Source organism: Sphaerodactylus townsendi, linkage group LG07, assembly GCF_021028975.2.
Source record: "Sphaerodactylus townsendi isolate TG3544 linkage group LG07, MPM_Stown_v2.3, whole genome shotgun sequence".
Classification (NCBI taxonomy): domain Eukaryota; kingdom Metazoa; phylum Chordata; class Lepidosauria; order Squamata; family Sphaerodactylidae; genus Sphaerodactylus; species Sphaerodactylus townsendi.
Genome location: NC_059431.1, coordinates 14,031,766 through 14,049,327, shown reverse-complemented (window position 1 = coordinate 14,049,327; position 17,562 = coordinate 14,031,766).

Below are 17,562 nucleotides of genomic sequence, written 5' to 3'. Positions count from 1 at the left end.
AGAGCAAAACCGGCCCCAAATATTGTTCCCTGACCCCAAGGAGCCTACAATCTCCAATGAACTGTAAGAAAGATAACAACAGAAAGGGCGAGGATGGGAATGGAAGGACGTCGTTGGGGCAGATGAATGCCAGCGCAAAGATACACGCAGCATTTCAGTTCTGATCTATTTATTCAGTCAACACGTCAAGTCATTTACATTTTTGTATTTATTGATCATATTTCTTCGCTGTCCTCTCTACCCACAAACACTGAAGGGGACAACCGACACCTTCCAATAAGGTCAGTCAAACCCCTCAAAGTGTATCCAGTCCACGCCTTTAAGAATCGAATATCCAGAGGGAAGTAATTCTTTGCAAAGTAAAATAAAAACCGCGATCAGCATCTAACAATCATGTGATCCTGAAATTGCAGCTATATTTAACCAATCTGGACTGTTCACTTGGTGAATGCCTTCTGAAGCGGAAATATTTTCAAGCAACCCTGAAATGTACAGGCTGGTTTCTCCCTCTTCACCCTGCTCTACCCTGATCAAGAAGCTGAACGCCAAAAGGTCAGCATTCAAGCGATCACAGGGTCCTTTCCATTCCATGTTAGCTAAATTGAGCCTCCATGTTTAGAGGCAGTATACCTCTGCATTTCAAATGCTGGGGACAAACAAGAATGAAGGGGGGTTGCTTTATTGCCCAGCTTTAGGGCTTGCTTTCCAGAGGCATATGGCTGGCCCTTGATGATGATGGAGGAGGAGGAGGAGGAGGAGGAGGAGAGTTATTGTTGTTTGTATTTATACCCTGCCTTTCTCTCCTGTAAGGAGTCAGAAAGCAGCTTACAAACTCTTTTCCCTTCTTCTCTCCACAACAGGCACCTTGTGAGGTAGGTGGGGATGAGAAGAAGAAGAAGAAGAGTTTGGATTTATATCCCCCCTTTCTCTCCTGCAGGAGACTCAAAGGGGCTTCCAATCTCCTTGCCCTTCGCCCCTCACAACAAACACCCTGTGAGGTGGGTGGGGCTGAGAGAGCTCAGAAGAGCTGTGACTCGCCCAAGGTCACCCAGCTGGCGTGTGTGGGAGTGCACAGGCTAATCTGAATTCCCCAGATAAGCCTCCACAGCTCAGGCGGCAGAGCGGGGAATCAAACCCGGTTCCTCCAGATTAGATACATGAGCTCTTATCCTCCTACGCCACTGCTGCTCCTTCTGAGAGAACTGTGACTAGCCCGAGGTCACCCAGCAGGCCTCACATGGAGGAGTGGGGAAACAAATTCAGTTCACCAGATAAGAGGCAGGCAGAGGAGTGGGGAATCACATGTAGTTCTCCAGATTAGAGCCAGTGGTTGTTGATGTTATTCTTATTCTTATTATGCCACCTTTCCACCCTGTCAGAATCGCCAAGGCAGCAAGCATTAAAACATCTGAACAATTAAAACCTGCATTTACAATGACAACATAATTAAATAAAAACACCCGAACAAGGAAGTGGGGGCAGTAGCCATTGCTGATTGTTTGCCAAATGAAACAAAAAAATCTTCACCCACTGGGGGAAGAGACCAATAGAGTGAGATGGTCAAACCTCCCTGGGAAGGGCATTCCAAAGTTTTGTTGCTAGATTAGATGGCGGACCCTTGGTCTGTGTCAAGACCTGTTCCTCTGCAGCCTTGCCATGCCTCCAGAGGAGGCCAGGAGATGGTATCACCCAAACCCCCTTCATTTGGAGTGCAAAATATTGCGGTCGGTTGCTTGTTGCTGCTGTTTTGCACCTGCTTACACTGGCTATGTTATCTCTTGGCCTTGGAGAGCTCCGTATCCAGCAAATTGTTTTGGGGAAAGCTTTGCAGGGTAAAAATGTGCGGGGGTGGGTGGGGTATAGCTGCTAGTTTGCTCAGGAATTCTCAGATCTGGCATTGCCAGGAGTGTATAGTTTTCACAACTCCCAATCAATCAACAGATTATACGAACACTCGAGTCTGGATTATTGGGGAGGTCAATAGGCAAGAGAGTCTGATCCGGCCTGATATTCTTGTGTTCACCCTGTAGAATCACCGAATCATAGAGTTGGAAGAGACCCCAAGGGCCATCCAGTCCAACCCCCTGCCATGCAGGAACACACAATCAAAGCACTCCTGACAGATGGCCATCCAGCCTCTCTTGAAAAACCTCCAAAGAAGGAGACTCCACCACACTCCGAGGTAGTGCATTCCACTGTCGAACAGTCAGATAGTTTTTCCTGATGTTTAGGTGGAATCTCTTTTCCTTCATCTTGACTCCATTACTCCTGGTCCTAGTCTCTGGAGCAGCAGACCACAAGCTTGCTCCCTCACCAGTGACGTAGGTATAGATTTTTTATGAGGGGAGGTTCAGGGGCGTGGCCACGCCTCCCCAAGCCCCACCCCCAGCCTAAGTGCTTATAAAAGCAGCTCTCCGAGGCAAGGGATGGCAGACTCCCGTGACCCGCCCGACCCGCCTCCCCCACCGGCTGGGCTCCCAGCTGGCGGCCAGCAGTCCTTTCCACTCCAGACCTGGATTCCAGACCTTTGACCATTTTGGTTGCCCTCCTCTGGACCTGTTTCAGTTTGTCAACATCCTTCCTGAATTGCGGTGCCCAGAACTGCACACACTATTCCAGGTGAGGTCTAACCAAGGCAGAATAGAGAGGTGGTGTCTCTGTGACTTGGGACTCCAAGAAGAATAAGAAGAGTAGACTTTATACCCCACTTTTCTCTACCCAAAGGCGTCTCAGCGCGGCTTACAAATCACTCCTGAACGTGTAGAAAATGTTCCTGGGAAGAAATGAGAAGGGGAGTCGTGATTTTGGACAACCAAATTACAAGAGAAGGAAGTAATTGCACATAATTGTCAGGAACATAATATGAAAGTGTTAATTATAGCTTACTGGAATGCAAGACTGGGGAGGGGTAAAAAAAAGATACTCAATTGTTTTGCAAATGGATATTTGTGTAAAATAACTCGGAATGGTGTTGTGAATGCTAATATTTTGTCATATATATTTGCTGTGGTGTTCTCATCGACTCTTCCCCCCCCCCCCCAGATACGATGGGCAATTGCTGCATGTGGAGAATCTTTTGCAGCTGGGATAGAGAAGAGGAGTTTGGGTTCATACCCCCACTTTTCTCAACTATCGGGGAGTCTCAAAGCAGCTTACAAACTCCTTCCCTTCCCTTCCCCACAACGGACACCTTGTGCAGTAGGTGGGGCTGAGAGAGTTCTGAGAGAACTGTGACCGGCCCAAGGTCACCCATCAGGCTGCAAATGGAGGAGTGGGGAATCAAACCTGGTTCTCCAGATTTCAGTTTGCCCTTCTTAACCACTACCACAAGCTGGCTCTCACAAAGAATCAAGATGAGAATCCTGACTATCCAAAGGACCCAGAAGGTTGATATATATCTTAGATGCTCTTTTCAAATAGGGCTAAGAAAATGACATGGCAGTTGAAATTTGCAGCAATCATTTCCATTTTGCTTGAATAAGTATTATTATTATTATTATTATTATTATTATTATTATTATTATTATTATTATTATTATTATTATTATTATTATTATTATTATTTTATTTAATATACTGCCCCATCCCCGAAGGGCTCTGGGCGGTGTACAACATAGAACCACAAATAAAAACGTCGTACAAAACTTCCAGAAATACAATAAAACAATGATTATGTCCTAAGATGGCCTCCCACCTAAAACCTAATCCTCCTAGGAGGGGGAGGAAGAGGTAGCAGGTCCTGGTAGTAATAAGGGCCCATATATCCCAGTAACGGGTCCCAATGATATAGGGGAGGGGGCACACTCAGCGGCTGGTTTCTCCAAAAGCCCGGTGGAACAACTCAGTCTTACAGGCCCTGTGGAAATCACCCATGACTCAGTTAGCACTGAGTCATGATCTGCAGGTTCTTGTGAAGACCAAATGAAAGAGGAACGCAAAGAAATCAAAATGGCTGCCGAGGTGGGTTTTATGGTTGGACTGAGCTCTTCCAAATTCAAGCAGTCATACACACCACAATTTAAACTGTGCAGTCCAAATACAACCTTTGTGCTTCATTGTGCCAGTGTCTGATAGTTGACATATAACTGCATTTAGCTTTTGACACTCTTCCCTCTAATAGCCTTATTAACCTGCAATGGTCGTCTGATCTTTGGCTTTCGTTTGACTGTTGACATTTTGGACTCAACTTTGGTGGCCTGGTTTGCATCATTGGTACTGTAATGAACAGCCTGCAGCCCTGTTGGCTGCCTGGACTACTTAGAGGGTTGCCAACTCTGGCTTGAGAAATTCCTGGAGGTTTGGGGGTAGAGTTGGGGAAGTCAGATTTTGGGAGTGGAAGGAAGCCAAGCAGAGTTGTGATGCTATAACATCCACTGTCTGAAGTTGCCATTTCCTCTGCTCTCTACAATCTGGAAATCAAGTGTGATTCCAGCAGCAGTCTAGAAGCCGCCCAGAGGCTAGCAACCATAGCTACTTAGTAAACCTGCTGGGAAATCCACAGAGGCGTAGCTGGGCCAAACTGCGCCCAATGCGCATTCTACATTCCCCTCCCCAACGCCCCCCCCCCCGCTTTTTCAGGCTGCAAAAGGCCTGTTCTCAATAAAAACGGCCTGATGGGAACTATACTTCCCAAGAGACCTTGTGAGCCCCAAGGCCTCCAGGGAACTGTAGTTCTTCGGGCTGTTTTTACAGAGAACAGGCCTTTTGCAGGCTTAAAACGTTCTCAAAAAGGAAAGGAACTAAGGTAAGTGTGGGAAGGGGGAAAGGGGGAAGGGGGTGTGCCGCAGGCGGGTGTACTGCAGGGAGGCTGTGGTGGGGCCACGGGGGCAAGGGAAAGGGGGAGGGGTCTTGGGGGTGATTTTCCGCACCTCCCCAGGCGTGCGCTCGGTGCACGGCGCACCCCCTGTCCCCTTGTAGCTTCGCCACTGGAAATCCCAAACAGGCTTGGTGTCAGAATTCCCAGCTGCCAACAGTGGGACAGCTGTCCTCCTTTGGTTTTGTGTAATAGGCAATTAAAATAATAAAATAAATAAAAAATAAAATAAAAATTTGCATAATGCTTTCAGTGTTCACCATGTTATCTGTTCCAGTGGGGTTCTACGTGAGATGCAGATAGGAGGCCTTATGATAAAGACTTCAAACATTTCTGTTCTCTTAGTTGAGTTCTTTAGCATTCAGCCTGAGGAGACATTCTGGGGAGCTCAAAAGCTTATGCGCTGTTGGGTATGATTTTTATCGGCCCCAAAAGAATATTATTGCAGTCGTTCTTGCCATTATGCCATAAAGTTATTTTATTCCCAGGAAGACGTGACTGGCATCTCATAAGATCTTGGCATGGCATCTCGTTAGATCTTGGAAGCTGAGCAGGGGCAGTACTGGAAGGGAGACCACCAAGGAAGACTTTGCAAAGGAAGACAATGGCCCTTTCCCCACTTACCCTTTTCCGAGGGTTACTGCACGCAATTCCCAGCGCGTGGCATCCCTGGCGCGCGCCTGGGCGTCCCCACGACCCCACGCAGAGCGCGGGGTCATCAAAAGGCGCCCTTTGAAAGAGTGCCAGGAATGCCTCGCGCTGAGGGGCGCGACAGCAGCAGCGTCCGGGAAGCTGCGCTGTCGCCGCCCCTCTCAGTGGGGAGTGCCGAGGGACCTTGCGCTACTCTCCTCGAGTAGCGTGGGGCTTAAGGTAAGTGGGGAAAGGGCCAATGGCAAACTACCTCTGCTTCTCATTTGCCTTGAAAGCCCCTTGCTTTCAGCTGTGACTTGATGGCATTTTCCACACACACGGATTCAACTGGTTTTACAAGGCCAGCTAGTGAATTTGTGGTGGAGGTGAGAGTTGAAGTTTCAACTTGCTGTGTAGTGGTTAGAGCATCAAACTAGGATCTGGGAGACCCCAGTTCAAAGCCCCATTCTGCCACAAAGCCTGCAGGGTGATCATAAATCTGTCCTATCCTCTCAGGCTACCCTACCTCCGAGGATTGTTGTGAAGATAAAGCGGAAAAGATGAGAATGGTGGAAAGTACTCTGGGTCCCCATGGAGGGAAAAACCCCAGGGGTATCCATTAAGTGAAATAAATACATTTGTAACAGAGCAAGATTTGATTTGTGACACCTTAAAGACCAACAAGATCTCCAGCTTTTGAAAGATCCTAACAAAGGGAGCTTTAGCTATTGAAAACTTATACTATGGAACTCTTGTGGGTCTCTTGTACTATGGAACTCTTGTGGGTCTCTTGTACTATGGAACTCTTGTGGGTCTCTTGTACTATGGAGCACCTCTGGGTCTCTTGTACTATGGAACTCTTGTGGGTCTCTTGTACTATGGAACACCTCTGGGTCTCTTGTACTATGGAACTCTTGTGGGTCTCTTGTACTATGGAACTCTTGTGGGTCGCTTGTACTATGGAACTCTTGTGGGTCGCTTGTACTATGGAATTCTTGTGGGTCTCTTGTACTATGGAACACCTCTGGGTCTCTTGTACTATGGAACTCTTGTGGGTCTTTAAGATGCTACCGGCCTTAAATCATGCTCTTCACCTGCAGACCAACATGGCTACCCACCTGAAACCACATCTATACCAGTATCTTAACTAGTAGGTAATTCCAGCTCTCAATATTCAGTAATGTATCACTTCTTTTGAATCGTGTTTACTCTATTTCCATGATAGTTAATCTATCCAAGAGAGCCTGCATTCTGCCCAAATTACCCCAAATCCCCTGAATACTTCAGGGACTGTCAGATACATTGTGTATGGTCGTGGTGGTTTCCACTGTTTTTGGGTTTGATTCAGGACTGCCTTTGCTTTGAGTTGCAAAAAAAAATCGTTATCTGGATTTCGCCTTTCCATTGTTGAATGAGACATTTCGTATTCAAACTATCAGCTTGCATTTGGCATATGAAGGTTTCATCTTGCCATTCAAATGCTTTAAACTCCTTAGCAGCTCCTGATTGAAGTCTACCAAGCATCAAAACAAATCTGAAAATCTCAGACTGTCAATTATTGCATGCTAATTACAATTACATGTTATCTATCAAATGCTATCAGATACTCAGCGCGCTGCATTTTATCAAGAGCTGCGAGATTTTTTTTTTAAAAAAAAATCTCCCATGTCAGCTACCTAATATGGGCATATGTTAAATATCTGAGCAAGCTAACCAAACGGTACTGTCAAATACACTATTATTTCTCATTGCAAACTTGATGGTCCCATGCCTACTCCAGGGCAACAAAATGAAGATGCCTACCTAATGAAGATGTTTACATCAAAGAAGTATTGAGTTGGACAGCCCAGGCTAGCCTCACTTTATAAGATCTCTGAAGCTAAGCAAGGTTGGCCCTGGTTGGTATTAATATGGGAAATGACCAGGGCAGGGTATCTGGTGAACCAGATGTGTTTCCGTGCTCCTATATTCTTGCTGTGTGACCTTGGGCTAGTCCAGGGGTCTGCAACCTGCAGCTCTCCAGATGTTCATGGACTACAATTCCCATCAGCCCCTGCCAGCATGGCCATGCTAGTAGCGGCTGATGGGAATTGTAGTTCATGAACATCTGGAGAGCCACAGGTTGCAGACCCCTGGGAAGATAGGAGTGAGAAAACAAATCTGATTCACCAGATAAGACTTTGCAGCTCAGGCGGAGGGATTTGAGGGAATCAGAGCACGTTACTCGGGAATAGAAGCCCCTGCCTTAAACTACATGACGTGAAATAGCAGTGGGCTGATGGAGTTTTGAAGTTCATGAACATCTGGAGAGCCACAGGTTGCAGACCCCTGGGAAGATAGGAGTGAGAAAACAAATCTGATTCACCAGATAAGACTTTGCAGCTCAGGCGGAGGAGTGGGGAATCAAACCTGGTTCTCCAGATTAGAGGCCACCTGCTCTTAACTACATGGCCATGCTAGCAGGGGCTGATGGGAATTGTAGTTCATGAACATCTGGAGAGCCGCAGGTTGCAGACCCCTGGGTTAGTCGCAGTTCTTCGTAACTCTCTGAGCCCCACCTGCCTCACAAGGGGTCTGTTATGGGGAGAGGAAGGAGCTTGTAAGCCACTTTGCGTCTCATTACATGAGAGAAAGGTGGGTATAAATCCAAACTCTTCTTCTTCTTCTACACAGAGGAAGATAATGGCCAACCACCTCCTTAGTCTGCCTTGAAATCCCTATAGGGCTGCCGTAAGCCACTTGGCAGGTAAAAAAACAGCAAAACTTCAAAGGTGTGGTAGAGATTCTTCACAGAGGTCATACATAAGGGGTGATTGGTTTTTTTAAACATTTTTATTTACTTCATTTAAATTCTGCCTTTTGCCTCTAGTGCATAGGTATCAAACTCGCGGCCCTCCAGAAGTTATGGACTACAGTTCCCATCATCTCTGCCAGCATGATGCTTATATTTACGGGAACTGGGAACAACCGGAGGCATTTGATACTCTGATACTCCAGGTTAATATCTTAACACACTACATGGCCCTATGACAACAAGCCCTATGAGGAAAGAGGCAGAGCTTGGGAGCGATTGGAGGAAGAGGTTGATTAAGGGGGGACTATGATTACTTGATTTGAGGGATTAGAAGAGCCAATGTCCTTACTTAGAAGGGCAGGGAACTTTCCTGCTACAACGTAGAATAGGACTCAAAATAATGGGTTTAAATTATGGGGAGACAACTTGACATCAAGAAAGTTAGAAATTAAAATTACAGTTAGAGTTAGAGTTGTGCAATAGAGGAATCAGATGTCTATGGGGGTATTGAGCTCCTCTTCACAAGCAGTCTTTTAGCAGCAGCTTGACAAACACTTGCCAGGGATGCTCTAGGCAAGTGGTGGCAAACCTTTGGCACTCCAATTGGCCATGCTGGCAGGGGCTGATGGGAATTGTAGTCCATAACATCTGGAGTGCCAAAGGTTCACCACCACGGCTCTAGGCTGATCCTGCATTGAGCAGGAGGTTGGACTAAATGGCCTGTATGGCCCCTTCCAACTCTCTGATTCCATGATTGAACACCTTTCACCACTCATGACAACCCAAAACTAGGCTTGGAGATTTGGGTGCAACAAATACTGGATTCAGCCTGAATCTGGGCAAATTCGGGCACATTCAGGCCAAAATTGGCCGAATGTGTCTTGCTCGAATATGAACGAATCTAAATGCAAGGTATTTGGGCTTTTGTGTGTGTTTTTGTGTGTGTGTGTTTTTGTGTGTGTTTTTTCACATTTTCGCGTTTTCCTGAATAACTTTTCTTCTGGGGTTCCAATCTCTATGGGATATTTAAAAGCTGGCCTCTTTATTGCGCCATGCTCCTGCATGTGAAGCCTGCTGGCTGAGTTATCTCAGAGCTCTCTGACCCCGCCCCCTCCCCTGCCCTCAGAAGCAAAGTTGATGCCACACTATCATCATCATCATCATCATCATCATCATCATCATCATCATCATCATTACTATTATTATTACTATTACTATTACTATTACTATTACTATTACTACTACTACTACTACTACTACTACTACTACTACTACTACTACTACTATTATTATTATTATTATTATTATTATTATTATTATTATTATTTTCCCATTCATGTAGGACTATGCACCCACAAGTAGTAGGTGGAATAGGTTCTCTTTTGTTCCTTGTTGCAGCTCCACTACACCTTTTCGTTTGTCAACTTACATTGAATCAGGCCATTGGTACGTGGAAGTCAGTATCCTCTGCTCAAACCATCAGCGGCTGGCCAAGATCTCTCGCAAAGGTCTTTCACAACACCTGCGAATGGTTCCACTGAACTGGAGGCACCCGGATTGCACCTGGGACCGCCTGCATGCCAAGCCAATGCTCTACCCCCTAGCAACAGCCCCTCTTCCATTTTGGACATCATGGAGGGCATTTAGAAACCTCGAGGGCCATTAGGGGCATTTTGGATTTTTAGGGCAGCCTTTCTCGCTACCATTTGCAAGAGCTTCTGACAGCCAGGAAGGAAATAGGTTTTTACTCTTCACACTTGTCGGGTTGCATGGAAATACTGAATCTAGATTGCTCCCTGGGTCCTGGTGCATAACTTAAACAAGAATCTAACCTCATATGTAAGTTATTTGGCTTAAGCCCGTGAGCCACGAGGGACTTCCGTCGAGCGGCTATGCAGGAACATTGCGCATTGTACGTATGCATCGCCGATATACCATATATAAAATAATAATCTGCCTTGTCGGGAGCCCTGTTTTTATGTTGTAATTTTTCACGCCTTGCCCCAGCGTGGCGGGGGGGGGGGGCAGCATATCCAATGAGAACACTGAATACTGGGTGGGCGGTAGCAGATTAAAGGTTATGAACCACTGAGATCAGGGGTCCTGTATATTCTAGAGGCTTGCCAGGAATCTCTGGCGGGGTGGGGTAGAGTGAGGAATAGGTTAAGTAAATTTAAAAGGAAGGAGGCGCCAAGAAGAGTAGCCCTACGAGGGACTTATTGCTCCCTAGGAACCACGGAACACTGAAAGTAGTTGTAAACAGCGGTTGTAGGGGAAGGAAAGAAAACAGGAAATATTATTCGGAGGCAGTTCTTTGAATCTAGAGGAGGAATTACAGGCAAGGGATGAATACAGCTGAATATGACTTTCTGCTGATGTTTGGCCTATCAATAGGCTTGCTGGCTCTGGTTTGGGAGCCAACGTGAGATTTTGGAGGTGGGAGTCTAGAGGGAGAGCACTTAGCCGGAGGTTTAAGAGGGAGAGACTTCAATGGGGTATAAAGTCAAAGAGTCCACCATCCAAAGTGGCCATTTTCTCCAGGTGAACTGGCCTCTGCTTCCTGGAGATCAGTTGTAATAGTGGGAGATCCCAAGCCAGCATATGGAGGTTGACATCTCTATCTCTCAAGGTCAGTATAGTCTGCTAAGATTGGCAGAACTGTCAGAACCACACAAGCAAGAGATCTTTCCCATTGCCTCCCTACCTTATAAACCATATCTACACCTGTCGTGCCCTTTATATAGCAAGCAATTAGTGCGACCACTTTGAAGTACTGTGTTCAGTTTTGGTCGCCACATCTCAAAAAGGATATTGAAGAGATAGAAAAAGTGCAGAGAAGGGCAATAAGGATGATTGAGGGACTGGAGCACCTTTTGGGACTCTTTAGTTTGGAGAGGAGACGCTTTGAAGGGGATATGATTGAAACCTATCAGATTATGCATGGGGTAGAAAAATGTGGACAGAGAGACATTTTCTCTTTCTCACAATAATGTTAGAACCAGGGGCATACATTATGAAAATGCTGGGGAAGAACCTTAGGACTAATAAAAGGAAAAACTTCTTCATGCAACGTGTGATTGGTGTTTGGAATATGCTGCCACAGGAGGTGGTGATGGCCACTAACCTGGATAGCTTTAAAAGGGGCTTGGACAGATTTATGGAGGAGAAGTCGATCTCAATGGCCACCAATGTTGATCCCTCTCTCTTGATCCTCTCAGATTGGCAGTACCTTAACAGTCCAGCGGGTGCTTTCGGGAGCAGCAGCAGCAGAAGGCCATTGCTTTCACATCCTGCATATGAGCTCCCAAAGGCACCTGGTGGGCCACTGCGAGTAGCAGAGAGCTGGACTAGATGGACTCTGGTCTGATCCAGCTGGCTTGTTCTTATGTTCTTATAACCACAGAAGCATGGAGGGGGGGATGACGCCCAGGGCAAAACTTGCTCCAAGTACCCTAACCCCACTCTCCACCACCCCTGCGCCCCCTCCATGCCCCACTTACCTGGCTGGTCCGTCGCCAGGCGCCCTCCAGCCCCGCCCCACCAGGCTGTTCTTTCAGCTGGGCTGCTCTTTCGAGGAGTGCCTGGCAACGGCCCAACCAGGCTGCTACTTTGGCCGGCGGAGGTTCAGCCGGTGGAAGGAGCAGCCTGGTGGGGCAGGGCTGAGGGGAAGAGTGTGGGGGGCAATTCCCCACCCCCATGTGACCAGCTGACATGCACAAGGAAGTGTTAATAACAATAACAATCGCGGTCCACTCACCACACCGCCAAATGGCACCGGTTCAAGAAACAGCAACCCTGCCGCCAAATTGTACATACTTTGGTAGCATATCGCAATTTTTGAATGATGGAAATAAGTACTGATACTATACATGTGCACTGAAGAGGACGCACATGCACTGAAGAAGATTAGCGAAAACACACTTCGGCTGGTGGCATGCTTTTGCTGCTGCTTCTTTGAACCTTGCTGCTCCTTTGAACTTGTACAATTTGGGCGGCAGGTTGCTGTTTTCTTGAACTTCGTTGCCATTTGGCGGTGTGGTGAGTGGACCGCGATTCCACCAGATTCTGCCTTTTTTCCATTGGACTGTGAATGAAATATTTATAGAATTACGGTCGGGGGAACCTTATGGACTGATGGAATGACTTCATTCTTGATTATGTTATTTTGTGAATATTGCACATATGCACTTTAGTCATTGCTTAATGCTGCTTCCTTATTGCAATTCCTGTTGTGTGGCAAGTTTTTTTTGGGGTTTGGCCAACTTTGTTCCTTGTCTCTTGGGCCCTTTCCACATGGGCCATTAACAGCGCCCTGGGGATGGCAAAAACGCCGTCCCCAGAGAGCTGTTCGCAACAGAGCGAGCTGCTATGCAGCAGCGCTCGCCTCCACACCTCGGCCGGTAGCAAAACGCCCGTTTTCAACCTCGCTTCCCCAGTGAGGTTCTGCGAATGGCTGACTGAGGCAACTACGCTGACAGCGATACCGAGTGCTCCTTCCTTTTAACTGTAGACCTACTCATGCGCTGCGGCAGTCCAGTAGCATTGCCAAGACTGTGGGACACGCCCCTTCCTTGCCGACCCTCCGGCAGTCAGTTATGGGCAGGGGGGGCATAGTCCCAGACACCGGTGATGATCGCCAGGATAACATGGCGACAGTAGGTCGAATATCGTAGTGCTCCGCGGCACCCGTCTTCCCTATTCCTGGACCGTTAGGTCGCGAGCGTAACGGTGCCCGGAAGTTGGGTCGTGGCCGTAATGCCGACCCAACTTATCTGCAATCGCCGTGCGGAAAGCGACGCTTGGTTTAGTCCTTTGCCCCTCATTCTTCCTTTCCATCCTCCACCAGCTGACATGTGCCTGGGGATATGGCGATTCCACGTGTCCCCTTCGTGTCGCCTGTCTCTGAATAGCCATAACATAAAGAACAACTAACACATCTTTTATAGCAGTCTCTAACTAGGACATGTTCTCAAACTACCTGTTTTCTAAACTTTTAATTGCAAGGGAATGTCTCTAAATTAAAATTTTTAGTGCTGCAAACTTGGTCTGTTTACCTGGAGATTCCGGGAACTGAACTTGGGATCATCTGCATGCAAAGCGGATGTTCTACTACTGAAGTACAGCCCCATTCCTTGTACATTACAAGGAATGCCTCCTCCAGACTTTGTATCTCCGCCCCATTTCCGAGCAAAGAGGGTTATAAACTTGTAAGCAACTTTTGAAGCTGAAGTGGAGAGAGTCTGGGCGATTAATTAAGTTCAAAGGAAAAGGGTTTTTACTCCAATCCAAACGAACTGGGCAAAATTTGTAGCAATTTCTAGTATCTGAAACAGGAAACAGAGATTGGTTTTGGAAAGATGTGCTCAAATCTAACTTCTCACAGGAATTCTTTTATCTAGGCAATAAGGAAAATATTTCCTCCTCATACACTGGGACTCTCAGAATCAGGACAAGGCAGTGGTGGGATCCAAAAATTTTAGTAACAGATTCCCATGGTGGTGGGATTCAAACTGTGGCGTAGCACCAATGGGGCTGGGTGAGACGCGGCCAGGGGGGGGAGGCATGGCTATGGGCATTCTGGTGGCGGGGCATTCCTGGAGTGGGGCGCTGTGGCAGGGGCGCGGCCACTGCGCCTTCCGGTCCTTGGTAGTGAAGCGAATGCATCGCACAGGTGCAGGCTGCCACGCACGCCGGTGCACCTCCTACTAGACTGCTGCTTCAAGTTCCTGCGGCTACCTGCTGGGGAAGGAGGGGGGCATAACTAAGGCAAAAATCACTTAGCAAAAATCGCGGTAGTAACCCCCTCTCGGCACACACAAATAATTAGTAACCTACTCTCGGGAACCTGTGAGAACCTGCTGGATCCCACCTCTGGGACTAGGTGAGCAGCTGTCGTGACCCACTGGGTATGTTTCCAGTTATAGCAGCTGCTCTGTACAGGAAGCCCAAATGACTAGGATGGAGGAAGACCCTGGCATCAAGGGAAAACAGGAAGTCACATCTGATAAGCAATAAGAGTCAGCAAATATGGTCAAGGCAGACAGACAATCAGGCCCAAGATCAAGCCCTATGAGGAAAGGTTGAGGAACTTGGGAATGCTCAGTCTGGGAACTCCTTGTTGAAGTGTATGTGTCCTGCGCCCTGGGCGGGGTCCTGCCAGCTCCCCTGTTGCCAACCCACCTTCCTGCCGGATGCTGGAGCTTCCCGACTCACTCCCCGTTCTCGAGGGACGCTGGACACAAGATGGGACCGGCTTTTAGCCACAGCTTGCCCCAGCTGCCCACAGCTGACCCAGTGCCCACCACAACCCTGCCGGGTAAGAGAGAGCAGGGCGTACTCTGATCCCCATCGATCATGCTTTACGGCGAGACACCCCTCGTTATGCGAGCTGATCCCAGTCGGCGGCGCGACTTTAGTGGCGGGCTTCCTGGCGTAGCGGCTTTGATCCGAGGTCACTGGAAATGCCTGCTGGCCACAGGCACGGGCCGTATAGAATCCTGGGGAGGGGTGGGGACTCACCCCACTCCCGGACAGTATGTTTGTTTTTACTTTACTTTTTCTCTCTTTTTTGAAACTATAATAAAGGGTTTTTTTAAAAAAAAAGATTAGTTGAACTGGTTCAAGCTGGGAGCTGTAGATGGCTACCCAGGATCCATTATTATTAGCCCCTTATGACTTGACTTGAAGCAGACTAATTTGGGGCATTAGAGCTTCTCCGTTGCTTCATTAGATGGGTGTTGCAATCCTAGTAATGCCTGTTGTAAAGCCTTCAAGTGAGAGTCTCTGTCAGAGGGACTGATGCAAATGTGTTTGTAAGATAATCTTTGGCTGTAGGCAATTGTTCGACTCGCTGTAGGCATTGTTCAACATGCTTTGGAATCTTCTAGGCCTGTGCATGACAGTCAGATGGCTTTTCCATATGAAGTGGAACCTCAGTTTACGTATGTCAGTCAATTTTAAATTAGCCGTTTCCCCGGTTTTCGTCTGATTCTTTCTGTGTGAAATGTTGTCACCGATTTTCGCCGGTTTGCTTAGTATTCATAGGACGTTTTCTCCAGTAGCGTGTGCTCCTAAATTGCAACCTGAAACGAGTGACCCATGCATTTTCATTGGTTGCCAGTGTTTGCCTCAGTTTTTGTCGGTTTTGGATTTCGCCAAGGTTTCCCAGACAAATTACCAACGAAAACTGAGGTTCCACCGTAAAGCGATGTCCGGGGGGGGGGGGCGAGGGAATGCGCTGCGCCTGGGACATGCCTGCATCCTCTGCCCCACCACACCCCTGCCCTGCCCTGGAACGCCCCCACACCAGCACACACCCGGGGCATCACGCCCTATCCAGCCCCGTTGGCGCTACGCCACTGAGTGATGTTTAGTGTCCAGAGCCTTTCTCCTTGCTGGTTCCATGATCCCCAATATAGATATTTTGAGAGGGCAGGGTGTTTATTTATTTGCTTGCTTGCTTGCTGTATTTATACCCTGCCTTTCTCCTCCTCAACAAGGACCCAAAGAGGATTACATGGTTTTCTTCTCCTTTCTTTATTTTCACAACAATGGAGCTAGGTTAAGCAGGAAATTTGTTACAGGTCATCCAGGAAGTTTCTTTAGCAGAGTGAGGATTCTAACTTGGGTCTCTCAGGTCTGAGACAGGCACTCTGACCACTATAAGAACATAAGAAAGAGCCTGCTGGATCAGACCAGAGTCCATCTAGTCCAGCTCTCTGCTACTCGCACTGGCCCACCAGGTGCCTCTGGGAGCTCACATGCAGGATGTGAAAGCAATGGCCTTCTGCGACTGTTGCTCCTGAGCACCAGGGCTGTTAAGGCATTTGCAATTTCAGTTCAAGGAGGATCAAGGTTGGTAGCCATAAATTGACTTCTCCTCCATAAATCTATTCAACCCCCTTTTAAAGCTATCTAGGTTAGTGGCCATCACCACCTCCTGTGGCAGCATATTCCAAACACATGTTGCGTGAAGAAGTGTTTCCTTTTATTAGTCCTAATTCTTCCCCCCAGCATTTTCAATGTATACATTTTCAATGTATGAACCTGCCCATTTACTAAGATCATCTGGGAAGAGCTATCTCTTCATCCCATAAGACCATCTGGTGGGGACTACAAGAGACAGGGAGCAACTGTGGTGGTGATGCCCAGACTTTGGAACGTTCTTCCTACAGAAGCCCAGTGTGCTTCTTCCTTGCTCTCCTTCCATCATCAAGTGAAGAAGTTGTCATTTTGAACAGCTTTTAATATCTAGATTTAGGTTTTATAGGTGCATTTTATGGTAGGCTTGTTTTTCTACAGTGTGGTGTGATTTTATAGTATTGTATTGTGTTGTATTGTGTTTTATGGTTGCTGGCTTTGTTATTGTATATATGATTGTATTATACTGTATTTTGTTAGCTGCCAAGAAGAAGAAGAAGAAGAAGAAGAAGAAGAAGAAGAAGAAGAAGAAGAAGAAGAAGAAGAAGAAGAAGGAAGAAGACAAAGAAGAAGAGGAGGAGGAGGAGGAGGAGGAGGAGGAGGAGGAGGAGGAGGAGTGGGGGGGGTTGGATTTATATATCCCCCTTTCTCTCTGCAGGAGACTCAAAGGGCTTACAATCTCACTAGCCCTTCCCTCTCACAACCATGCAGCTGCCAGAGGTAGGTGGGGGGGCCACAGAAGAGCTCAGAGAAGCTGTTACTAGCCCAAGGTCACCCAGCTGGCGTGTGTGGGAGTGCACAGGCTAATCTGAATTCCCCAGATAAGCCTCCACAGCTCAGGCGGCAGAGCTGGGAATCAAACCCGGTTCCTCCAGATTAGATACACGAGCTCTTAACCTCCTACGCCACTGCTGCTCCTGCTGCTGCTGAACATAGAAAAACAGGGTACAAATACTTTTGATAAGATAATAATAAATAAGAACATCCTGCTGGTTAAAGTCAAAAGAAATATGTCTAGCAACAGAGCCTCTGCCAGTCATAGCAGTGACCTTGACAGACCAATGGTCAATCCTACAGCCAACTCATGTCTTTATGAGATTCAATTCACTGGCTGACATTCACTTAAGTGCATAATATTGACCAAGCAATTTCATAAGGCCTCGTTTTGATCGAGGTTTACCCCATGTCCTTTGTTCCTTGTGACCCTAACCCCGTGGTGGCGAGACCTTTTGGTGCAGGCTCCCTGATATTGGCTGACGGAGCTACAATTCCCACTCAGCCCCTGCCAGCAACATGGCCAATTGGCAGGGCTGGAGGGAATTCTGTGCGTCCATGGGGTCATCTGAGTGCTAAAGGTTCGCCACCACTGATCCGGTATCTGGAATTAAGTCCTAACCCTTCTCTT